Raw genomic sequence first — 26505 nt, forward strand, 5'->3', positions numbered from 1 at the left:
CCGTCTCAAAAAAAAAAAAAAAACTTTATATGTAATATTAATATTCTATGAGAGTAATATGATTGAATAATTTTAGTTATTTTTTCAAATCTTGGCTTAGCATGTGATTTGAAGGCCATATTTTGCTATTTGATTTTAATGACTGTCATAAGTAAAAGACGTGCCTCACAAACATTAGTAACATAAGTAGGTCCAAATGAGGATCTTGGGACATTGGTACGTATCTTTTAAACCTATGCACCATATTAAGCAAAAGGTGTATTGAAATTTGACTGTTAAGTATCAGTCTTCACTAATGTTGATTGGCTATTATTAAAAATTAATCAGAAGTTGTTGTACTTTATACTTTCAACAAATGTCTTTAAAACTCACTGAAATTTCTTATTTGACAAATTGGGGGCAGAATAGAAAATTCTTTTTCCATATTTTTAAAGAATGCAGGTATGAGGTCTATGTTTAATAAATATCATTTTCAGCTGAAAGGAGGAATGAGAGGGAAGGAAGGAGGGAGGGAAGGAGGGAGGGAGGGAGGGCAGGGAAGGAGGGAGGGAAGGACACTGCAAGATTTAGAAATAATTTCAAAGACCTGTTTTCAACATGCTCTCACTGCAACATAACTTTCTTTTGAAAACCAATTATTCTTTCACTCATTATTAAAATGTCATATTTATTTAGAAGGGACATATTAAGTTGTTCTTAATTTTCAAGATTATTTTCTACATAGCTTATAACTGGCAGCTACTCATCAGAACAGGTCAGAAATTTTGAAATTGCTGTCAAATCTGCATCTTCAGGTCTGACAAATCTCCTGAGAGCTTTGCCTTGAATAAACCTCTACTTGAAATATATGTTTCCTATCTACTTCCCACTTCATAAAAAGTGTAAAGATTCTACGTAGAAGTCAGTTATAGACTATGCTACACATGTATATGTGTGTGTATATATATACATGTGTGTGTATATACACACACACACTTATTTAGCCACACCCATGACCTCCTTATAGCACATGAGCTACATGCAACAAGTCACTGGCAGTGAACATGAGTGAGCATGTCGTTATCTGTCAATCTCTCAAATTGTCAAATGCCCTCTCTCCTCACAGGGCCATATATAGGAATGATCACCTGACAGACAGATCAAGTGAAACTACCAGTGTTAATCTACATATTTTCAATTAATCAGCCAAGCGCAGTGGCTCATGCTTGCAATCCCAGCATTTTGGGAGGCCAAGGCGGGTGGCTCACTTGAGCCCAGGAGTTCAAATCCCACCTGATCAACACGGTGACACACTGTGTCTACAAAAAATACAAAAATTACCTGGGCATGGTGGTGCACACCTGTAATCCCAGCTACTCAGGAGGCTGAGGTGAAAGGATTGCTTGAGCCCAGGAGGTCAAGGCTGCAGTAAGCCACGAACACACCACTGCACTCCAGCCTGGGCAACAGAGCAAGGCCCTGTCTCAAAAATAAATAAATAAATAAATAAGAAAAAGAAAGAAAAGATTTAATTAAATCAATCAAGTTCAATTTGTTTCATAATTTTAGTTTAGAATACATTGAAATCAAAATTCCAGCTCTCCTGGAAACCCCCTGCAGAGGGGCCAGATTTAGTAAGGCACATAAATGTCTGCTCTGGGAGCCTGTGCTCACTCCCCTCTGGACCTTTTATTGCTGTACAGCCCTGAGTAAGTCCTTCAAGCACTCCATGCCTTGGTTTGCTCATCTACAAAGGGAGATAATAAAAATTATTATAAAAATCTATTCAAGAGGTAGGTGTGACAATTAAATGAACAAATCCATACAAAGGCCTTAGATTTTTTTTTTTTGAGATGAAGCCTCACCCTGTCGCCCAGGCTGGAGTGCAGTGGCACGATCTCGGCTCACTGCAACCTCTGCTTCCTGGGTTCAAGCAATTCTCCTGCCTCAACCTTCTGAGTAGCTGGGATTACAGGTATGCGCCACCACACCCTGCTAATTTTTTGTATTTTTAGTAGAGACGGGGTTTCACCATGTTGGCCAGGCTGATCTCGATCTCCTGACCTTGTAATCTGCCCGCCTCGGCTTCCCAAAGTGCTGAGATTACAGGCGTGAGCCACGGCTCCCGGCCAGCTCTTAGATGTTTTAGCTTACAGAGGAGATTCAAAAAACATTAGCTGTTATGATTATCACGTGCAATAATTATGTCCTTCTATAAACTGGAAGTAGTACCTGGTGGCTAAGACACCAGTTAGAGGACTGTTTCTTTATCCCAACGAGAAAGGATTGTGGCCAAAACCAAGGAAGCGGCAGAGGGGTTGGACAGAAGGAGAAGGATCTGAGAAACATTCGAGACATTGTGTCAGTCGACTTTTAAACTGTTGTAATATCAAGAGAAGGAAAAAAGCAGTCAAGTGTAACTTCGAAGTTTCTAGTGCATGTGATCAAGGAGTATTAGCTGAGAAAAGAAAATAAGGAAAGATCTAAATTTGGTGGAAAAGAATAACTTATTGAATGTTTACTACCTGCCAGGAAATATTCTAAGTGTTTTTTATCCACTAAGTCATTTCATCCTCGTAACAACCCTGTGAGATAGATGCTATCCCTGTTTTATAGATGACAAGACTAAGCCATAGGTCTGTAACTTTTCCGAAGCTATACAGCTGGGCTTCTAACCCAGGGCGTCCAACCCAGAGTACGTGACCTCCACTGCCCCACACGTACGTAGCCTTTCTTAGAGATAATGAGTTCAGTTTAGTTTGAGGGACGTGGAAGAAGCTATGTGGAGGAGTGGGTTGAATGTAACTGTCTGAAACTCATAAGAGATGTGGAGATAGCGACCAAGCTTGAGATGCCAGATGCACCAGCATACAAATGGGATTGCAGGCACAGAAGGGTACATGGGAAGGAAGAGAGATCTTGCACATGAGAAGAGGCCTGGAAGACATCCCTGGGGACATGGATGCTCCCGACCTGCCCACAATGGTGTAAGTGTTAGCTGCTTTTCATTGTGGATGTCTGCCTATCATAATGGCTTCATGCAAGGGGGTCCTGGGCTGCTCAGCATCAGAACCCCCTTGCCATATCAGGGAATCTGCCTCAATCTCGGTGGCACCCACACCTTTCACTATAGTAGTCAGAGAGCCAGACATTTGCTGTTCCTCAGCCCGGGAGGCCAAGCCTGAACAAACAACATGTGTCTGGCCAATCTAATAGGACAGCGAGTCCTCAGCAAGTGACACCGAAGCGAAGAATGTTGCCACATGTGTTCCACCTACAGCATGCCTGCAGTGTCCTGGGGTGGCAGGGGTGGCCGAGGGCTCCTTTTCTGGCAGCAGAGTCCCCCCACCCTGAGGTGCGACCTTGGCTCTGATTTCCCCTGGCTTCCCCTCATTTTCTCACAGTTGTTCTCTAGTCTTTCTGTCTGTTCTGCGAACTTCTTGGCTTAGTCCCCCAAATGTCTTTTTCTAGAGCAGTTTCTCTTGTTTGACTTGCTCTCTCACTGGTCCAGTACCAATGCACCATTCCTGAGATAATTCTATTTTCCTTGCACTCCTTTCTCTCCTTTGTAATATATTACAGAAGTGGTTATACATTTTCACCTAAAAACATCCCCAAGAAACAATCACCTCTGAGACTGAACTGTAGAACAAAATACGTCCATAAAGAACGATTACCCTAAATTAGAATAGTTATCCAGATATACAAATGGAGTAAGTATGAGTTCTTCCACCACACCTGGAGCATAACAAATGTCTTATTTCACTTTCTTAATTAAATTCAATCCCAGCACCACTTGCCAAGGTTGGTTACAATGGCTAATATCAGGCCAGACGTGGTGGCTCACACCTGTAATCCCAGTACTTTGGGAGGCCGAAGCGGGTGGATCACTTGAGGTCAGGAGTTTAAGACCAGCCTAACCAACATGGTGAAACCTCATCTCTACTAAAAATACAAAAATTAGCCAGGCATGGTGGTGGGCGCCTGTAATCCCAGCTACTCAGGGGGTTGAGGCAGAAGAATCGCTTGAACCCAGGAGGCAGAGGTTGCAGTGAGCTGTGATCGTGCCACTGCACTCCAGCCTGGGTGACAGAGTGAGACCCTGTCTTGAAAAAAGAAATAGAATGGGTAATATTAGACAATATTCATGATCTACCATCCTGGAACAGGGCTTACTCGCATCAGAGAAATGGGGAAGGGTTCTGAATGGTCTTCGGCTCTGAATGGTCACTATTTCTTTGCTGCCCAAAGCCACTGCCAAGAGTAGGTTCTCCCTTCTGGCGTGCCCTGCTAGCCTGGCAGCCCCTCACAACTGTCCTCCCATCAACCACAGGTGCAGCCATGGAGCCCTTGCCAGCATCCCCAAGGTCACAGGACCCAGCGGCCAACCTCACTGTCTTATCCACGCCAGGTCCTTGGAAGTGCTGGCCAAGGGGTGCCCTCGTCCAGCAACCTATGGGTCCTGGAGGTCCTCTTGCACAGATGGCATTTCCAGCCTCCTGACCCTCAGGATGGCCTTCCACACACACAGCCAACACCTGTGTGAGGAATCCAGCTTCTTGTCCCTTCAGGTCCCAAGAGAGCAGAGAACACAAGAACTCCTCAAAAGAAAGCCCCTGGCTTTTCCTTATGGAGAAAGTGGAAATTACCCTTTCTTGTGCCAATGTGCCTCCTAGGGAAGTAGATGAACAAATATACAATAAAAATCTCAGTTCCAGAGCCAACGTATTTAGGAACAGTCCTAAAAACACAATTTATTTTTAATAAGAATTACTTTTGAAACAAAAGTTATGTTGATAGATGTTCTGCCTGCAAGTAAAAGAAATCATCCTAGTGTAAGCCAAAAGTGGGCACTTTTTTTCTGTCAATGCAGAAATAGAGCCAGGCCTCTGAAAAGATTGGAACCCCAACCTGGAAGGCAGCCAAAACCTCCGCGTACTTTTACCTTGCCTGTGCTTTGCTCTGCACACCTGTTTTATTTTGCTCTCTGCAGACCACTTGAGCTCCCCAGAGTACTGCAGAAGAACATGTTCATAGCCCCAATGCACATACTCCCGCTCCCCACCTCCACCTCCCTCCAGAAAGATTCATTCAGCCCATCTCTCTTTCCCCTTTTCTCTTATTTTCTTTCTTTCCTTTCTTCTCTCTCTTTCTCTGTCTCTCTCTCTCTCACACACACACACACACACACACATTTTTCTCTCGTCTCTCTTTTTATCTCCTCTCTCTCTCTCCCCTCCCCACCCCCCACCATCCCTGCCAATTTCCAAGTTCCAGGAAGGGACTCTGATTGGTCCAGGTGGACTCAGCTCTGTCTCTCTCTCTCTGGCCCAATCAACTGGCAGAAGGACAGGCTCATGTTACCCAAGCACGGCTGTCAGGTCCAGCCTCATCACTTGACAGGCTGCTGAGAGGGAGGGCAAAGCTAAGGACAGCATCTTGTTTGGATCTCCCTAAAAGCCAACCCTGAAGCAAGAACTCAAGTGCAAGTGGGGCATTCGGGAGATGCCAGCAATTCCAGTTGGGGAATAGGGAAGTGATGCAGGAAGAGGACGAAAGACAATAAGGGCTTCTTATTAAAGTAGCTGCCCCTGTGCATGACTCTGGGAGGGAACTCTGGGAAATAGTCCAAGCCTCAAAGTGATTCCACCTGACAGTCAACGGAGCCAGAGTTGACGTCAGCTCCCAAGAGTCCTCGGTGAAGGATGGCTCTTAAGTGGTGATCACCCTATGCCACTTCCCACCTGTGTCGCGTGTGAGAGCAGAGTGGCCTTCCTCACTCTATCTGTATCTATAGTGTAAAGCCAATTACGTACGTTTTAAGCAAATATCGAAGACACTATGTGTTTTATATACATACATATACATAAACACACATTATATATACATACATTATATACATACATATATAGAATTCAAGGACATAAATCAAGCACATTTAAAGTGGTTGCCTATGGGGAGGAGGGAACTGAAATTTAGGGATCAAATAAGGAAAATGTATAAAATAAAACAAGACAAAGCTTTGCCCAGACCCCAAAGGATAGGGTGCCATGAGCTGAGTAGATTTCACTCAATTCTTTGCCATCTATCTGAGTTTTTCAATAAATGTTTTTAAAGCCAAAGTTGATTCATTCCTACAGTGGCATTCTGAAGGGATTATTTTTCCTTTCACCTAGATTGCCCAAACCTTCCTGAGTTTCTGTCCCTCCCAAGGCCTGGTTTTCCCCATTTCCTCCAATTCTGCGAGCTCTCTCATATCTTTCCAATAAATACCTTTTTCCCCATAAGTTAGCAGAATCAGCTTCTGTTGCTTGCCACCAAATAACCCAATAAGGCCTCAATGCATATGGCTCTGGGGGACCATCAGGAATCTTCCAGGGAAAAGGCTTCCAGGTAGAGAGATCAAGTGGCCATTTATTTCCATATCCAGTGTTTAAGCTGCTGTGTCTCCAGGGCTCTGGCTACTGTTTGGGAAGGGCAAGGTCGTGCTTCAGAGTGGAGTCCCCAGCACCTTGCATGGGGCCTGGCCTACAGTATGAGGTCAATAAATGCTTTTGGAACAGATAACTCTGTGAATGAAAGAACAAGTAAGTGAGTTTACAAAAACTGCTGTTGTCCAGTTGCTTTTTCCTAGAATCCTGCCTCCAGCCGGCCGGCTGTATTTATCTTAGTAACCATGGTATAACAGGCAAAGGACAGCAGGTGTTCTGTGAATTATCTTGGTTGGACCAAATCGCTCTGAGTTAGCCCCAGAGTCAGCTTCATAGGTGGATGTCCTGTGCAAATGTTCTGTGCCTTTGCCATTTTAAAACCCTTAATAATTTTTTAATAGGGGGTCCCACATTTTTATTTTGCACTGGACCCTGCAAATTATGTAGCTGGTCCTGGTTAGCACCAGACTAAATCAAGCAACATACACCTAAAGGAAACCCAACGAAACTAAAATACCACTGTGGAACTCCAGTACTGCCTGGCATTCACAATGATAACTTACTGACGAAGGAATTTCTATTCCAAAAACCGTGCCTTTAGGATCATGGCCTTTCCTTCTTACTTCTGCAGAGCAGGGAAGGGCAATTCCACAAAATCCTCTCCTAAAAACAGATAATCAACCATGTAGAAACCAAATACATGGAAATTCCGGGCACAGACAGAATACATAAAGATAATTATAAGTGGTCTTGCTATGCAATATAGCTTGGAACAGTACTTGGGTTTCTACAGATATTTTCCATTCCATTTTCTGGAAGAGGGGTAATGTTTTGGAAAGAATATGAATTTGGGACTTAAGCGGAGCTCAACTTGAATATTCTTTTTTCATTTAGTTGTATAAACTTGGGAGAGCTATTGAAGTTCCTGGAACTTTAAGATTTTATCTTTAAAGTAAGAATAATCATAAGATTGTTAGGAGAAATAAATTGATATTAGAAGAAAAGGAAAGGAAGGAAGGAAGGAAGGAAGGAAGGAAGGAAGGAAGGAAGGAAGGAAGGAAGGAAGGAAGGGAGGGAGGGAGGGAGGGAGGGAGGAAGGGAAGGAAGGAGGGGAGATAGAGGAAAGGAGGGGAGAAAAAGGAGAGGGTGGGGTAGGAGGGAGAGGGGATGGGAGGGGAGAAGGAAAGGAAAGGGTAGGAAGGAAGAAGGAGGAATGGAGATGTAAGCACCTGCCATGGTCTCTGAAATGTCCTCAGTGTTCAGCAAATGGGAACTTCCTTCCTTATTCCTTTTTACTCTCATTTCAAAAAATAGCTGTTTGGGGTGCTCTGGATTTAGCACCGTTTTCCTCTAGTCCCCACAAGCCTTAAATCCATTCTCAGACAAACACTAAAACTAGGAGCTCACAGGACATTCTGAGATTAAATCTCCCTCTCTTGGTCCATATTTGAATCCCACACAGTATTTAGCAGTTCTCTGACTTATTTAATTACTCTTTGTGCTTCCTGAATGTCTTTTTCTCAATGTTCTCAATCTATACACATCTCCTAACTTCCTGCGTCAGTCATTCCCGTCCTACCAGCCCACAACCTTCCCAATCCATATCTCTACACACCCCTTCCTAATAGTTCTCCAGCGCTCCTGGCTGGCAAGAAGAGTCGTTCTATGCTGGGGGCAAACCCCAGCCTAGAAAAGCCCAGGTACATTTTGATAAGTGCAGCCTTGGTCTGGTAGTCACTCTCTGGGCACTTGAGAAAGTAGGAGGCAAAAAAATGCTGCTCTCAACAGAATCCACACGACTTGGTTTTGAATTCCTACTTGGTGCTGACCTAGATCTTACCACCTTGTCTTAACCTTTGCTACAGAGAGGAGTCACACCATTCACCCACCTCCTGCAGGGCTTGGAGGACAATCAGTAAATTGTTATTAGTGAATGGTGCTTTTCTTATTATTTACTAGCCATGCCAGGAAAAACCAGTTATTCTATCACAGACTGCCTCTTACAAGCAATTAAAAAAAGGAGAGAGTCCAGGGAAAGACAGATAAGGAAGAATTTCTAAACCAGAAAAAAATAAAATAAAATGATTAAATTTGTACCCAGTTTAAGATTTCATTTATCCTCCAGCAAAGTGAAATTCAACCCATTCCAAAAGATATGAGAATCCCTGAAACAATGTGGTCTATGAGAAAGAGACAACCATGATTTTTCAGTGAATAAAATTTCAAAACCTGCTTTCGGTAAGTAGGACTCTGACTCTGGAATATTATCTTGGAATCTCCAGATGCTGGTAACAGGTAAACTCAAGAAACCTGCATCTGATTGGGGATGTGGCTTAGTCTGGAAATAGATGCTGTTACAGTGAGTAAGGTGCACAGTTTATCTTTGAAAAGATAGTTCACATACCACGCAGCTTCTTTATTTCCCCAGCTAAATTCCAGCAGCCATTTGCCATTTTTGCTAAGGATGCCTTTAACCAGAAAAGCTAGGCTGGGTCTAAAAGAAATCGAACACCATAATTTGTTTGTTTGTTTGTTTAACATTCTGATCTCTCTTTTCAACGTCTGTGCCTGGTGGTTTTATTTTGTGGGCAGGGAGCGTGGTAGAAACCTGAGTGTGCATACCAAGGCAGTAAGGTTGTATCTTGTACCACAGAGATGCAGTATTGAGGTTGGAAAATGGAGTATGGGGCTCAGGAAAGGCAAGCGTGCTAGTAACTCGTAATATTTGCTTTGCACTTTACAACTGACAAAATGCATAAGTGATTTCAGTATAATCGATTCTTTATTCTACAGTTTTCATCCTTTTTTGACCTTTAGACGTAATGATCCGGTGTGTCACACACGGAGACACTCAAACATACAGCATCAAAAATAAAATCTCAGGCCGGGCGCGGTGGCTCAAGCCTGTAATCCCAGCACTTTGGGAGGCCGAGACGGGCGGATCACGAGGTCAGGAGATCGAGACCATCCTGGCTAACACAGTGAAACTCTCTACTAAAAACACCGAAAACTAGCTGGGTGAGGTGGCGGGCACCTGTAGTCCCAGCTACTTGGGAGGCTGAGGCAGGAGAATGGCGTGAACCCTGGAGGCGGAGCTTGCAGCGAGCTGAGATCCGGCCACTGCACCCCAGCCTGGGCGACAGAGCAAGACTTCGTCTCAAAAAATAAAATAAAATAAAATAAAATCTCAAACAATGACACTTACCTTTACTCTATGTGAAACACTGTGTTATTTTCTATTTTATTCCATTTGATTTGTTAACAATGCTGGCCACACCCCTCTAGATTGATCTGGCAACACACGGGTAGGATGCAGCTCTCAGCTTTCTTTCTTTTTTCTTTTTTGTTTTGTTTTGTTTTTGAGACAGAGTCTCTCTCTGTTGCCCCTGCTGGAGTGCAGTGGTGCCATCTCGGCTCACTGCAACCTAGCCTCCCGGGTTCAAGTGATTCTCTTGCCTCAGGCTCCCTAGTAGCTGGGATTAAAGACTCTTGCCACCTCACTCGGCTAATTTTTGTATTTTTAGTAGAGAGGGGGTTTCACTGTCCAGGCTGGTCTTGAACTCCTAACCTCAGGCAATCCGCCCTCCTTGGCCTCTCAAAGTGCTGGGCTTACAGGCGTGAGCCACCACGCCACGCCGGGCTGCAACCCTCAGCTTTCAATTACCCTTTTAGTCAGTGGGCTGAACACTGTGGGCTCTTGCCCTCATCTCTACCTGCTTCTAAGCTCTTTCTTGACTCCTCGGTGCTAGAAGCAACCATCTTACCAGCAAGGATCCACTATCATTTGTGCCAGTACAATGCCTTTGTGTGAGATTTGGAAGGCAGAAATCAAATGAAGGCATCTTTGCTCCAGCAGGAGCAGTAGCCAACGACAGACCACTCACAGGTAAACGTGAGCCATTGCTGGGGCCAGGAGCCTGGGCCTTGCCCGCCAGCCACTCACCCCAGGACGCTGTTTCTTGATCTCAGAGGGGTAGTAGCAACTTCCTGATGCTCACAGCTTTGTAGCTACACAGGCAAACTGGAAAGCAGTGGTGCTTCTCTCGCCTTCTGTTCTCCCAATCTCTCCTGTGGGTTTTAAGTACCTAATTCCCAGTATTAACTGCCCATTTGCTTTAAATATTGGTTTCTGTTTTCTGACTGAGGCCCAGTTGAAACAGATAGGTGCTAGAAATCCCTATTTTATTTTTGCAGAAACTGAGACTCAAAGTGGTCAACAGTAGTGGCAAATCTGCCACTCAATCCAAGCTTCCTGATTACAAATTTACTTTTGTTTTTTAACCACAGCTATATGTACATTAAATAATTGTTGGGTTTTTTGCTTATACAAAGTTACACTTGTATATCTGAATTATGATAAAAGTCCTCAAAGTCTTCTCAATTCTTTTTTTCTCCTCTTTGCCAAATTAAATTTTACTCTTATGCACCTCCATGAACCTACTGGCTGGAGTGCAGTGGCACAGTCTCGGCTCACTGCAACCTCTACCTCCTGGGTTCATGCAATGCTCCTACTTCAACTTCCTGAGTAGCTCGGATTACAGGTGTGCACCACCACACCCAGCTAATTTTTGTATTTTTAGTAGAGATGGGGTTTCACCCTCTTGGCCAGGCTGATCTCAAACTCCTGACCTCAAGGGATCAACCCACTTTGGCCTCCCAAAGTACTGGGATTAGAGGTGAGCCACCGCATCTGACCCAAATTCTTTAAGTAAGAAGACATTTTCTGCGAGACAGTGTGGGGAAAGGAGAATTTTATTCAAGGGATAAAATGTAAGAGCCCTCTTCCTAAAATGAAAACAAGACCCAGTCAATGAGGAAATGGAAGTCCACATAATTCTGCCAACAAAGAGGGAGAATGACCCTTATTGGATTCCAACAATTTACACTGTGTTTCTTCATTTTCCCTTCACTTGATTCCCTCAACTGTTTATCATTTTTCTTTCTTTTTTTTTTTTTTTTGAGGTGGAGTCTTGTTCTGTCACCCGGGCTGGAGTGCGGTGGCCAGATCTCAGCTCACTGCAAGCTCCGCCTCCCGGGTTTACGCCATTCTCCTGCCTCAGCCTCCGGAGTAGCTGGGACTACAGGCACCCGCCACCTCGCCCGGCTAGTTTTTTGTATTTTTAGTAGAGACAGGGTTTCACCGTGTTAGCCAGGATGGTCTCGATCTCCTGACCTTGTGATCCGCCCGTCTCGGCCTCCCAAAGTGCTGGGATTACAGGCTTGAGCCACCGCGCCCGGCCTGTTTATCATTTTTCTAATGATGAATAGTTTTACAAGGCAGTCTCAAGTCCTTTGTGAAATGAGACAGAGTTTAACAAAATGTTTCCATAGACACCCGCCCTGCACACATACTGAGGTCCAGAAAACGTTCCCTGCCACCTGAGGTTGAGATCTGACCTGACACCTAACTCTACGATCAACGCCAGGCCAGCAGCATCAGCCTCACCCAGGATTGTGTCAGAAACACACAGTCTCAGGCCCTGCCCCAGGCCTGTGTTGGAAACTCTGGGGACTCTGGTGCATGCTCAAGTTGGAGAACCATCACTGTGGACGTTTGACTCAAACCAGAAGCACCTCCCCACCTACTTCCCCGTTCACGGCCTCTATACCCGCCATCCGAAGGCTGTATAAAAGCAAGGGAAACATCACAATTAGACAGGACTGTATTCAACTACACCTTCTAGCATTCAGGGTGACCTTGTGCAAGACTGAGTCTGGCGGCCGGGCGCGGTGGCTCAAGCCTGTAATCCCAGCACTTTGGGAGGCCGAGACGGGCGGATCACGAGGTCAGGAGATCGAGACCATCCTGGCTAACACGGTGAAACCCCGTCTCTACTAAAAAATACAAAAAACTAGCCGGGCGAGGTGGCGGGCGCCTGTAGTCCCAGCTACTCGGGAGCCTGAGGCAGGAGAATGGCGTGAACCCGGGAGGCGGAGCTTACACTGTGTAAGCTCAGTGAGCTGAGATTCGGCCACTGCACTCCAGCCCGGGCGACAGAGCAAGACTCCGTCTCAAAAAAAAAAAAAAAAAGACTGAGTCTGGCTTCTGAGGCTGGGCTTCCCAATCTGTACAACAGAAACGTCGTGGTACTTAGTGAGGCTGCTGTAAGAATTAGTAGTAGTTCTCAATTGATGGCGGCAGCGATCCCTTCTGTGTCATAACACCCTTGCCTCTCTGCAGTAATATGAAGGCACACACTGGCTTTCAATTACACAGCCTGCATCTTTCTCTCCATGGGAATTGCAATCCATTTCAGCTGACAGATGAGTCAAGAAAAAAATGGCAATAAACGTGAAGATACAGAAGGAGCCTAGTGAATAAAGCAAGCAAAAGAGTTTAAGAAGGGCTGAGAAGAAAGTAAAAAATAGGTGACAGAAAAGAGAAACAGGAAAAGCTTAGGAAGAGTGAAGAAGGAAAACAGTGACCAGGAAGCAGGTGGGGAAAAAGAGAAAAGAAAAAGTGGGGAAAGAGAAAACAAGATGAGAAGAGAGAAAGCGTCAGTGGAAGGGAGGGAAATGAATGAGTCCGATTCCACCGGGAGCCAAGCTTTCTGTCCCTCCTAGCATGAGACTCTACCTAATTACCTTGTTCCCTCCAAGCTGCTTCTCAGGCTGGAAAGTGATCTGTCTGGAAAAAGCCGTAAGCATCTTATGTACCTATGTTCCACCTAATCCCTGGCATTGCAGCCTGGGTGCCTGCAGATGGGGTCATGGGTTTGTGCCAGCTGCCAGGTGGTGTGGGCAGCTTAGGCAACTCCAGTCCTGGATACCCAGAGGCCAGAAGCTCAAGTGGCACCCCTCATCTCCCCAGACCCTGGCCAGGAGAAGGAAGAGCTTCTTCTTTTACTAATTTAAGGGCTGGAAACTAAAGAGAGTCCAGATTCTATTTCCAGTCTCCTCCCATTGCTTCCTCCCTAAGCTTTTCCTCCCAAAGCCAGCTTGGTCTGGATGGGCAAACATCCAGTTCTTTCCAGTGAAAAGATGAGAGTGAGAGGAAGAGAGGGGGAGAGAACAGAAGGACAGGGAGGAAAGGAGGGAAGAATGGAGAAGAAGAAGAAGGGAAAAGAGGAGAGGAGAGGAGAGGAGGGGAGGCGAGGGGAGAAGAATGGAACCAGAAGGGGAAACTGTCCTTGCTCGCTCTCTCTCACTTAAAATGTAACTCCACCTGGAAACAAAGAATTTGCCCAGAAGAGCATCGCCCCCAACACAGATTTCTTTTTCCACAAATTTCGGTTTTCCTCTTTCTTTTCTTTCTTTCTTTTTTAAAAGCAGGAATGAATTCAATCCTAGAGTCTCATGAGAAGAGATCGCTCAGCCTGCTGGAAGGACCATCCTGTCTGGAATCACAGGAATTAAGAGAAACCACAACTTTGCTCGACTCTCAGTGCAACATAAAACATGTTAGCACTTGGGAAAAGGCAGGTGAGTGACAAAGAAAAGCCCTTGCAATGAACTCATTCCTTCCCGGTTGTCCGTCCAGGTCCGCCTGCCTCCCACCTGCCAATCTAGAGACCTCTGTCTCCACACCATCCTCTCCAGAACCCACCCCACATCCTGACCGCTCTGCAAAATGACAGGTGTGGTTAACCTGCCACACACCTGAACTTAGAAAGAAAATGTGTTAAGGGAACAGGAAAGGGAGGGGAAATAATGTGAATATCAAATGCATGGTATATACCAAGTAGGTTAGCAGGCCAAGCCTTAAGTGAAATGTTAGAAAGCAGCATGCGGCTGCACAGCTGCGCTTGGGGAGTTGAGAGTTAGGCTTCGTTCACTCACATTTCATTCTGCAGCAATAAAGGCTGCTAAGAAGCACCTTGAGCTCTCAAAACTGCCCAAGTGTGATGGGACGGAATAGGATGGGGTGGCAGGGAATCTTAAGATGGGGTCGGTGGATGCTCCACAGAGCAGGTGGTCTGGCACCCAAGAACACCTTACGTGTAACTCACCAGGGTTAAGCAGGGCCCCTCTCAGAATTTCACCTTGGCCCCTCCTTCACAGCCAAGATTCTAGGGCAACACCGCCAATGAGAATGGAAATGGGCTCACCTTTTGCTTTTCCCCGGACACAGAATTCAACCACTAGTGCGATGTGTGGGGAACACAGACTCTCCAGGCTTCCTGTTTAAATCTCTCCAAGGAAAGGTATTTACAACACACCAGGCTGGGATGAGTCATTCAAAACACTCAAGAATTTTCAGCTCCATTTTAAAGGCAAACAAGCCCGATCCCTTCAAAAATTGCCTTTGGGAAGGGCCAAAGAGTAGTCAGCAGATTCTATCCTGACTTCATCTGGCCATCTATGTAACGAATGATTACTCTGGTATCTCTTTACTCAGGGCCCGCTCTGCCACACACCCCTCACTCCACCTCTCCATCCAGCTAATCCTCACCATGGTGCTCTCCAGCGCATGTCCAGGCCAGCTTCTGACACCTCTACCACCTCTGACTGAGGGGAGCAGTAATTTTTTTAAAAAGAAAAAAAATCCCCACTTTTTTTTTCTCCTTCCTTAGGGCAGAAAATCCAGAATTATTAGATAATGATAACCTAAAGCTATACAATATAAATTACTGACAGTTTCCCCCTGGAAGATTGAAAATAAAATTACCTTAAGCCAACGGAATTCCTCAGCATACAAAGGCAAACTCTAAAATAGCAAACATGTACTGGAGCTTTGCACATTTCCAGGTAACTTTCTGTACACAAATATGGAGCAGCCCATTCCTTACTAGTAAATATCCACTTCCAGATGGAAGCCTGGGTGAGCCTTGTCAGGAAATTCTCTGTTTCTTGGAAGCAAAGAAGTCCATGATGGTAGGTTGGAGATCTATTTTTTTTTTTTTTTCAGAGACAGGATCTTGCTATTTTGCCCAGGCTGGTTGCAAACTCCTAGGCTCAAGAGATCCCCCTGCCTTGGCCTCCCAAAGTGCTGGGATTACAAGCATGAGCCATTGTGCCCAGCCAAGGCTGCAGGTCTAAAGAGAGGTCCCCAGAAGTTATTTTTGAGGTCACTCATGTTCCAGGAACTCCATCTTTGTGTCGGCTTCTGGAAGCCGCAGAAGGACTGTCTGCCCGAAGGACTTGGGAAGGGCCCCAGACTCCAGTGCCCCAGTCCTAACAATGTCCTTCTGGTGTGCATGCACACAAAAGCCCATAACTACATTTCTCTTGAACAAAACCAGGGATAACAAATTGCGATTGTAATTTTACAGGTGTCTTTTTAAAAAATAATATACTTTATGTTTCAGAACAGTCTTAGATCTACAGAAAATGTCATAAAATAGTACATAGAGTTCCCATGCACCCTAATACCTATTTTCTTCTATTATTAACATCTCACATTAGGATGGTACACTTGATAACAATTAATGAACCAGTATTGATATGCTATTATCAACTGAAGTCCATACTTTGTTCAGATTTCCTAAATTTGTGCCTTAGCTTTCTGTTACATTTTTTTTTTTTTTTTTCCTTTCTGGGCACTGCATTACATTTAGAGATCATATCTCCTTCAGCTCCTCTTGTCTGTGATGCCTTGTGTTTGATGACTTTGGCAGTTTTGAGGAACACTGTTCAGGAATTTTGCAGAGCATTCCTTGCCTGGGTTTGTCTGATGCTTTTCTTATGATTAGACTAGGTTATGGGCTTTTGGGAGAAAGAGCATAGAAGTGCAGCACTATTCTGCTCATATCATGCCACGCTTACACGCCATCGATGTGACCTGTGACTACTGGTGCTGACCTTGATCACCTCACTGAGGTACTGCTGGTCAGATTTCTCCACTGTGAAGTTACTCTTTTTCCCCTTTCTCCATAAGGAAGTCACTATGTGCAGTGGACACTTAAGGAATGGAGACCTGCTTGAGGGTGAAGTTATCTACATAAATTCATATCTGGAATTCTTGTCTATGAGAGATTTGTTGACCTGTCCCATTTATTTAATTATATCAGTATAGACTCATGGGCATTGATTTTATGCTTTGCGTTATAATCCAATGCTACTTTATTTTATTGCTCAAACTGTTCCGTGTTTGGCCATCGGGAGCTCTTTCCAGGGGCTCTTGTGCCCCTTTGACATATCCCCATCAATTTGGGGGAAGGAAGAGAACACTTCCTTACTTTCTGGCACTACAGTATGCCTCAGGCTCATTTCGTATATTTTTTTGCCTCAGTCCTATTTCTCCAAGGAGCTCTGGGTCCTTTTAGGTGAGAATGGTGCTAGAAACCAAGATCTGGGTGCTAGGTGTACTCCTTGCTACTAGGGTGTGTGTCTTTTTATTGTTTGTTTGGTTGGTTGGTTTTTTAGGCCCTGTCAGCTGGAAGAGAAAAGAAATATTTGTTAGTATACTAACCTATATACATACATACCACATATACACACACACACGCACATACATACATTTATATATATACACACAAACATGCATACACAGTTTTATATATATAATATTTCTATATGTAACCATCTCTATATTAAGTTAAACATGAGTTTTTACTGATGTTTCCAACTGTAATCTGTTACCACATGGACCATTCTAGTTTCTTTCTCTTGATTATCTGTAAATTCCGACTCCAACAGTGTGAAATCTGTCTCCTACTATCCACTATCCATGTATTGAACGTTCATTCCAGTATAGCTATAGCAATGAAAAGAATTGTTAACCTGTAACACTGTGAGAAAGAACGTTATCAGCTAAAGTACAGTGCTTGTGTGCTGTCCTTTTGCCTTTACTCTTACGTACTCTACTCATTTCCAAGAGTACTTAGGTCAGTACGTTTTCTCCCACCCTCTTCAGTGAGGTTGTTCCAGCCATTTTTAATACAGTTAGCCTCTCTTATTATAGTCTGCATTTCTTCCTGAGATCCCACAACCTTCTAAATGACCTTTTCTTGTTATACACTGTGTAATTTAAAATATTGAAATTGAAACGTATATATTGACAAATTCATAATGTCATGTATCTGCCATTATCGTACCATCCAGAATAATGTCACCACTCTTAAAAACCCCTGTGCGTCGTCATCTATTCGTACCTCCCAACTAACCCCTGCCAACCACTGATCTTTTTACTGTCTCTATGGTTTTGTCTTTTCTGGATTGTCATATAGCTGGAATCATTCAGTATGTAGGCTTTTCAGACTTGTTTCTTTTACTTAGTAATATGCATTTAAGGTTCCCCCATGTCTCTTTGTATCTGGTTTGTTTTTTAATTGACTCCAGGAAAGAAAAAATAAGTAGCCCAAATCTGCCACTTCACCTAATCTTCTTTCCCACCCCAAGCCAAGCCATTTCCTACACATCTGGATTCAGATATCATATGAGAAAACACGTTCCTCGACACCCATATGAAACTGCAGTCCCTGGCCCTCACTCTTTCCTGGCTTTATTTTTAGCGCTTTCTCATACACCTTTACTTTTATTTGTTTATATTGTTTAATGTCTGTCTCCACGAGGAAAGGGGTTATTGCTATTTTAGTTTTTTGTTGTTTTTCCAGCAGTTGAAATAGTGTCTGCCACATAGGGTCTTTGGTAAATATCGCATGAATAAATCAAATGGACACCCCCCAAAAAATATTTATGTGCATTTGTGTGCTTGATTCCATGGCTTGCATGTCCCTTGGCTTGAGAGGAAATCAAGAAATTAGGATGGGAAGATGGAGTGAGGAGGCGTAAGGAAGTGGTGGCTGCTCTCAGTTCTTTATCCTATCTACATGCTTGCCATGGTGCCTGACATTTCTCTCTTAGAGACTAATTTAGTTGGGGTTCTTTTCCTCTATTAGAATTTTGATTTTTGTTTTTAAATGTTTAATAGAATGGTTTTGACTGGGCGTGGTGGCTCATGCCTGTAATCCCAGCACATTGGGAGGCCAAGGTGGGTAGATTATCTGAGGTCAGGAATTTGAGACCAGCCTGGCTGACATGGTGAAACTCCATTTCTACTAAAAAAATAAAAAATAAAAATATATATATATATATATGTGTGTGTGTATATATATACACATACACACACACACACACACACACAAATTAGCTGGGCCTGGTGGCAGACACCTGTAATTCCAGCTACTGGGGAGGCTGAGGCACAGGAGAATCCCATGAATCCGGGAGGCAGAAGTTGCAGTGAGCTGAGATCGCGCCACTGCACTCCAGCCTGGGAGACAGAGTGAGACTATGTCTCAAAAAATAAAATAAAATAAAATAAAATGGCTTTAAATGGTTTTTAAAATTTCTGAATGTTTATTATAATGAGTCAAATTTTAGAGAAACCCAAAGACTATTAAAGAAGAATCTTAAATCTCTTCCCCACTCCCCTCAACTGCACTTAGAGCTGGGCAGCTGGGGCCCCTGCCCTGAGCCCTCTGCATTAGAAGGCCAAGCCTTACCCATGGAACAGGAGTCTTCAGGGTCAAGAATATATGCCCATCTGCAGTCAGTGACTCTCCTTCTAGATCACATTCCAGGTGCCCAGGATACTAGAAGTCCCTGTCCGCCTGGCCTCAAGCCCTCTTCCAAGACCAAAGTGGGCCTCCTACTGGGTCTGTCCTCCCAATGGCAGACTGACTCAGGATGAGTGTGCCCCTGGACCCCAGGAGCATTTGTATGGAGTGAATGAACTGGGGTAAGCAGTGCGGGATGCCAACAATTGTATGCACAAGGTCTCCTCGGGTGCACAAGGGACTAGAGTAAAAGGCAGGGGAGACAGGGTCCAAGTTTCCATTTGATTTTTTGCCTTGGGCGCACCACCTGCCTCACAGTGTTGAGACCAGGCCAGCCTCCTTGACTGTAAGTCCATCCTCCTGAGGTGACAATGGTAATGGTTTTGGTATGTAACCTTCACACCCTTCTATATGGGTTCATAAACATGTAGAAATATAAACACATATGGAAGGGGTTTTCTCTCTCAATCACTTATTTGTGAAAACGATATCCTAACACACAATATAACGTATATCATGATTTTCTCCACTGTACACTGTCTTCTTTTTATAATGTGCCAGAGAATGAATGCATGTTTCCTCATGATGGGATATTCAGTGTTTCTCCTCCCACCCAGTTTCCCACCTTAACTGAAATAATCTTCATACCTACAGTCTTACGTCCTGGTGCTTTTATTTTGTTAGCTATAACTTGGATTCCTAGAAATAGGATTAGTGGTTCAGTTGAAGAATATAACATTTATTTTATAGATGCATCCAAACTACTTTGGTAAATACAGCAATCCGTACCCCCACTGGCAACGGATAACATGCCCTTTTCACCAAACCTCCCCACTTTGGATACCATAAATTGTTTTAAATTTTGAACATTGGCTAGGTAGAAACTGATGTCTGGTTAATTTCACTTCTGTTTCGCTGACTGCAGTGAGGCTCAGCAACTTTTCATATACTCTAGCCATTTGTATTTCCTCTTCTATAAATTGCCTATTGTTAGCCTTTGCATATTTTTCTGTTGAGATGTTAGCTTTCTCATATCAAATTGCAAACTTTTATTAATTAATAAACTTCTGTAGTTATAAGATTATCAACTTTTTTCCTGGCATTTATCAAATTTAAGGTATATTCTCATGTAGATAGTTCTCATTTTTGGGGGGGTAGTAAAATCTGCAATCTTTTTTCTTTTTAAATGTTTCCTGAAACCCCGTCTCTACTAAAAATACAAAAACTAGCCGGGCGAGGTGGCGGGCGCCTGTAGTCCCAGCTACTCCGGAGGCTGAGACAGGAGAATGGCATAAACCCGGGAGGCGGAGCTTGCAGTGAGCTGAGATCCGGCCACTGCACTCCAGTCTGGGCGACAGAGCGAGACTCTGCCTCAAAAAAAAAAAAAAAATGTTTCCTGGGTCTCCTAGCTTATTTAACAAGGAATCTCTACCTACCCTCCTAAATGTTATCCTACTCTTTTTATTATCATGTGCTTCTGTCCTCACTTCATAATAGAACCCATTCAGGAAACAAAGGAGTCCACAGAAAGGAGAGAGTCCCTGAATTCTGTAATTCTGTATTCTTAGGTCTTTTCTTCTGCTCTGTCCATCATTAAGACTAAAATTTCTTTCTTTCTTTTTTTTTTTCTTTTTTTTTTTTTTTTTTTTTTTTTTTTTTTTTTTTTTTTTTTGTTATTGTTGAGACAGGATCTTGCTCTGTCACCCAGACTGGAATGCAGTGGTGGGGATCTTGACTCACTGCAACCTCCGCCTCCCAGGTTCAAGTGATTCTCATGCCTCAGCCTCCCAAATAACTGGGATTACAGGCATGTGCCATCATGCCTGGCTAAATTTTGCATTTTTAGTAGAGATGGAGTTTTGTCATGTTGGTCAGGCTGGTTTCAAACTCCTGGCTTCATGTGATCTGCCCACCTTGGCCTCCCAAAAATGCTGGAATTACAGGCATGAGCCACGGCACCCAGCCATAAGACTGAAATTTCTTGTCTTCTAACAACCGCTTCTTAAAATGTAAGCAATCCTGCAAAAGTAACACTTCAGATACTCATCAGCAAATTAGGCTGGAATTTATGAGAGCTTTCCAAGGCAGACATGTTGGGAAAAATAAAAGGGGAAAAACAGAAAGAAGGGGGACGAAAGCAGAGGTGTGAGGGTTCTCTGCACTCACATGTTCATGCACACAGCAGGAATAAATTGAGTGTCTCCTCCACATAAGTGGGGCCTACGGAGAAAAAAGACTCAAAGGACAACATGGACCCTGTCACCCAGGGGTTTATCATTAGAGGGGAAATGAACACTACCGTCCAAGGTGGAATATACAAGGTATGGACAAGGGCAGAGAAGATCACTTCTGGCTGGGTGACCAGGGAAGAATTCAAAGAAGTGAGCATGCGGCTGGGTGGAAGGATCGTTTGAGCCCAAGAGTTAGAGGCCACTGTGTGCTATGATCGTGCCACTGCACTCTACCCTGGGCAACACAGTGAGACTTGTCTGGAAAAAAAAAAGGGGAGTGAATATTTATTTATTTATTTATCTATTTTTGAGACAGGGTCTCACTCTGTCGCCATACTGGAGTCCAGTGGCTCAATCTCAACTCACTGCAACCTCCGCCTCCTGGGTTTAAGCAAGTCTCCTGCCTCAGCCTCCTCAGTAGCTGGGATTACAGGCGCACGACATCACACCCAGCTAATTTTTGTATTTTTAGTAGAGATGGGGTTTCACCATGTTGGCCAGGTTAGGGAGTGAATTTTAGATGAGGTTTCAAGAATGGCTAAGATTTCAACAGGCAGAAGAAGACTTTCAGAAGAAAATAGCATGAGCAAGGACACAAAAGTGGGAGGGGCAGAGCATTCTGGGGTAAGCAGTTTATCCAGACAAACAAAAGGTGCTGGTAGAAGAGCCATGAGAGATCTGCTGGAAAGGTCCGTGAGTCCAGACCTCAGGAGGCAGAGCAATGGGGAACAAAGTGACCTGTTTGGCCTCTGTGCTGGAGCTGGCCCTGAAAACAGCAGGAGTACATCTCAGGATCCCCACTTCCCCGATCTTCAGAATCACCTGAAGCATCTTAAAAATAAAGACCGGGCGCGGTGGCTCACAGCCTGTAATCCCAGCACTTTGGGAGGCCGAGACGGGCAGATCACGAGGTCAAGAGATCGAGACCATCCTGGCCAACATGCTGAAATCCCGTCTCCACTAAATATACTAATATTAGCTGGGCGTGGTGGCGGGCTCCTGCAGTCCCAGCTACTCCGGAGGCTGAGGCAGGACAATCCTTTGAACCTGGGAGGCGGAGCTTGCAGTGAGCGGAGATCACGCCGTTGCATTCCAGCCTGGTGACAGAGCGAGGCTCCGTCTCAACAAAAAAAAAAAAAAAAAAAATCATTACACTCCGTGTGTCCCGACTCAAACTTATTAAATCTAAATGCCTCAGTAATTTTGATGATATACCAGCTGGAAATTTCTACTTCTGGCTAAATCTGCCCCCAAGGAAGTGTCATCATATTTGTAGGATTCCTTAGAAATTATGTGTTCCTCCACTTCCTCTAGCCTGGTTTCCCTATGAAAAACGCAGTGGGGCTGGTAGCAAAGATCAGCTGCTTTGGCTGTTCAGCTTCATTTTCTCGGCTTTTTCCCTGGTAACCGTCCCCGGATTCTCCGTAGGTGTTTACTTTGTGTGAGTTAACTGGCTCTGGTGTAAAGCACGTGACCTGGGTCTAAGCCAATCAGCATCTCATAAGCCCCCTGCCATGACTGGTTCAGGGATAGGCCCTTGGTCCAATCAGAGACCATGAAATGCAATGAGGCTTTGCCTAGAAATGCTGAGCCAAAGATCTTCACTTTTTATGCAGTGTTTGAAGCCAGGAGGCTCTCTTCCTGAGATCTATTGGCAACCATCTTGTGAAAGAAGAGCCCGTTGTGTAGGAAGCAGATGCTAGAGAAAAAGAGACAACAGGGCTGGGTTTTAATCATTTGAGATTTGAGTAAAGTCATACCGAAAGCCACACCCCAGTCTACCCTGGAAAGCTTGGTTACAACGGCCAGTAAATTCCCTTTTCTTTTATTTATTTATTTTTTTAAAGAGATGGGGGTCTTACTTTGTTTCCCAGGCTACTCTCAAACTCCTGGCCTGAAGCCCCCTGTCTCTGCCTCCCAAAGTGCTGGGATTACAGGCGTGAGCTACTGTGCTTGAATAAATTACCTTTTTGATTAAGCCTGTTTAGATTAGGTTTTTTGTCAACCTACAACTGAAAGAATTATCACTAATACAAGGTACAAAGTCCTGAAAGGTAAGCTCTTTGAAGCACAAGAAAAGCAGGAACCCTCAGTCTTCTTTATAAAGGAGATGTCCTCATGAGAGAGACACGGGCCACTGGCAACTTGAATTAATCTGGAATATTCATAAGCTTCTAGAAATGGCAAAGAAAATGGTTGATTTGCTTGGCTAAAGGACTCTCCTGATGATGTAATAATTTCATCTCCTTACTTCCTTGGCCGTATTGAAGATTTGACGAAGCATTAAAATGGCACATCGTAAAAAATCTTTATATTAGGTAAGCATAAAGTGTTCTGCAAAATCAGGAAGAACTGTGCTGGTTTGGTGGTTGCTGAGTCATAAAAGTAAAACATAAAAAAATAAGGTTTGTCACAAATAGCACTATAAAGGATTTAGTGAACCTAACATGAATATAAATTACCAAAAGTACAGATAGTACACAGGAAAAAAGTAAGGTTACTAGAGTATTTTAGTAAAGGAGTCAGTAAATTCCTATAAGATACAAGCTGGAATGGCCCACAAAATAACTTCAGGGAAGAAAGTTTAAAAATAATGAGAAAAAAATTAAAATAACAATTGATTGCATTTGGGGGAGAAGAGGGAAGTCTTTAAAAAAAAAAAAGTAACTTGCAGCCCTTTCTTGTTGTTTTTCATTTATGCATCTGTACCAGGCAGCTGCTGATCAGAAGGACCCATTTTATCTGCCACCACGTGTTTTTGGACAGTGTGGTCAGTTTGGGATGTAACTTTGGTAGGTCATGCTCAGTTGCCCTTACTTTATCATGAAATTATTAAAGGGACAATTGTCTGATTTCTATCCTAGCTGGTGGAGGGATCGCTTTCTTGTTTTACCCACATTGTATATATATTTTATTTCAGAATAGATAGATGGGAGAGAGCGTTTAAAATTCATGTAAGTACTCATTTTACAGATGAGAAAACAGATCTAAAGAATGATAATCAATGCGTTGCACCTTCCTCAGTACACTAGTCCGTTAGTATACATGGGGAATTGGTTCTAGGACCCCCACGTATGCCCCAAATCTGCAGACACTCAAGTCCCACAGTCAACCCAGCAGAACCTGAGTGTATGAAAAGTCAACCTTCCTTATACATGGGTTTAGGATTCCACCAATACTGTATTTTCCATCTACCTTTGGTTGAAAAAAGTTCACATAAGTGGACCCCTGCAGTTCAAACTGCTGTTGTTCAAGAATCAACTGTAAAATGTTATTGGAGAACAACCATGCCCATTTCTTTATGTATTGTCTGTGACTGCTTACATGCTACAAAGGCAGAATTGTAGTAGCTTCAACAGAGACTGTATACAGCCTGCAAAGCCAAAAATATTTACTGTGTGGCCCATTACAGAAAAAGTTTTTAAATCCCTGCTCTAGAACTCAAGTCTCCCAATTCTATGATGAATTTACTCATTTCACCCAGTATTTACAACACCTGCTGTGAGCTGGGCCTTCCAAATGGGTAAGACAGCCCCAGTACCTGCACTCCTGGAGCGCCACTGATATTCTTTCTACTACGCCACTAGCCTTCTCAGTTAACAATGGGAAGTGGAAAACTCGAAGTTCATTTATTTAGCAAATAGTATTAAGCACTATCATATCCCAGGCACTGTTCCAGGCTTTGGAAATCCATCCATAAGCCATAAACATATAAATCCCTGTCTTGGTCAGGCACGGTGCCTCACGCCTGTAATCCCAGCACTTTGGGAGGCCCAGGAGGGTGGATCACCTGAGGTAAGGAGTTCAAGACCAGTCTGACCAATATAGGGACACCCTGTCTCTACTAAAAATACAAAAACTAACCAGACGTGGTGGTGCACACCTGTGATCCCAGCTACTCAGGAGGCTGAGGCAGGAGAATTGCTTGATCCTGGGAGGCAGAGGTTGTAGTGAGCTGAGACAGCACCATTGCACTCCAGCCTGGGCAACAAGAGCAAAACTTCATCTTGAAAAATAAATAAATAAAATAAGTCCCTGTCTTCATGGACTACACATTCCAGTGAGAAGAGACATAGACAGTATTTGTAATTTCTATCCCTTAGATAAAGAACTGCCCAAGGTGACAGCTCATAAGGACAGAGCTGGAATTAGAGCCCAGGGCTAACTGACTAACACAGAGGTGTTTCCAAAAGATGCTTTTGCCTCTATATAGAAGAGCATGTTGTTTTTGTGGATCTCTCTCCTTCAATTCAAAATCTTGATCTGTCAGGAGAGCTGGGCCAACCCATCAGGTGGCAGGCAGGGGTCCCTGGGGATGAAGGGATGGCAAAGTTCACTCCTGACCTCCCTCTCAAGGTTTGGCCTCTCATGCACCAAATTCCTAAGCACAGAACCAGGAAGTAAGATCCTCGGCGGCCCTTCCTACAGGACAGTCCTGCAGGTCCATCAGTGTATTTGATTGTTTAAATGAACATCTGTCTAGGACAGAAACTGCAAATAGGATAGGAGAAGTTTGTTTGAATTTCCCTTTAGCACCTCAAAGCAGCAGGTGAAGGGAAGGAACATTTTAAATTTTCATGTCACCAGTGAGGAAAAGTGGAAAGAAGGAAGAGAAAATTAAAAGGAGGGCTCACAAGAGCTTGTCAGAATCAAAATCAGAAATAGACATGAGAGTCTCTGCAATCATTTCCTTTTTTCTGGCTTCAGATAGAGACCCTTCCTCTCTCTGCAGACCACCCTCCAGGAAAGCCAGCATAATAAGGTAGGTGCATAGCAACATTTTACTCCGTAAGAATTCTTCTGTCAAAAAGACTTTCATCTCTGCATTTTGATTTTAGGGTCAAGAAGTCTGATGCTTTATTAAACTGGAAAAGTCACCTGCCCAAACCATTGCTTTCTTCAGTGGTTCTATGCTACTGAGATCACTCAGTACTTTCTGACAAACAACTAAAATGAGCCCATCCTGTACTACTGTCTGACCTTTAAAGAATGTGTAGAAACCTTTTAAAGTAGTATCTGGGCCAGGAGCGTGGCTCACGCCTGTAATCCCAGCACTTTGGAAGGCCAAGGGGGGCTGATCACCTGAGGTCAGGAGTTCGAGACCTGCTCTGGCCAACGTGGCAAAACCTGTCTCTACTAAAAATACAAAAAATTAGCCAGGCGTGGTAGCACAGACCTGTAATCCCAGCTACTGGGGAGACTGAGGCACAGGAGAATCACTTGAACCCAGGAGGCAGAGGTTGCAGTGAGCCGAGATCGTGCCACTGCACTCCAGCCTGAGCAACAGAGTGAGACTCTGTCTCAAAAAAAAAGAAAAAGAAAAAATAGTATCTGTACTGTAAGAAAATTACCAGTGAATGTTTATTACTCCAGGCTAATATTCAATAGCAAATTTTCCTTAAATCTATTTTCTGACATCCTGAAGGA

This window comes from Colobus angolensis, unplaced genomic scaffold (genome assembly GCF_000951035.1).
Source record: "Colobus angolensis palliatus isolate OR3802 unplaced genomic scaffold, Cang.pa_1.0 Scaffold6, whole genome shotgun sequence".
Taxonomy (NCBI): Eukaryota; Metazoa; Chordata; class Mammalia; order Primates; family Cercopithecidae; genus Colobus; species Colobus angolensis.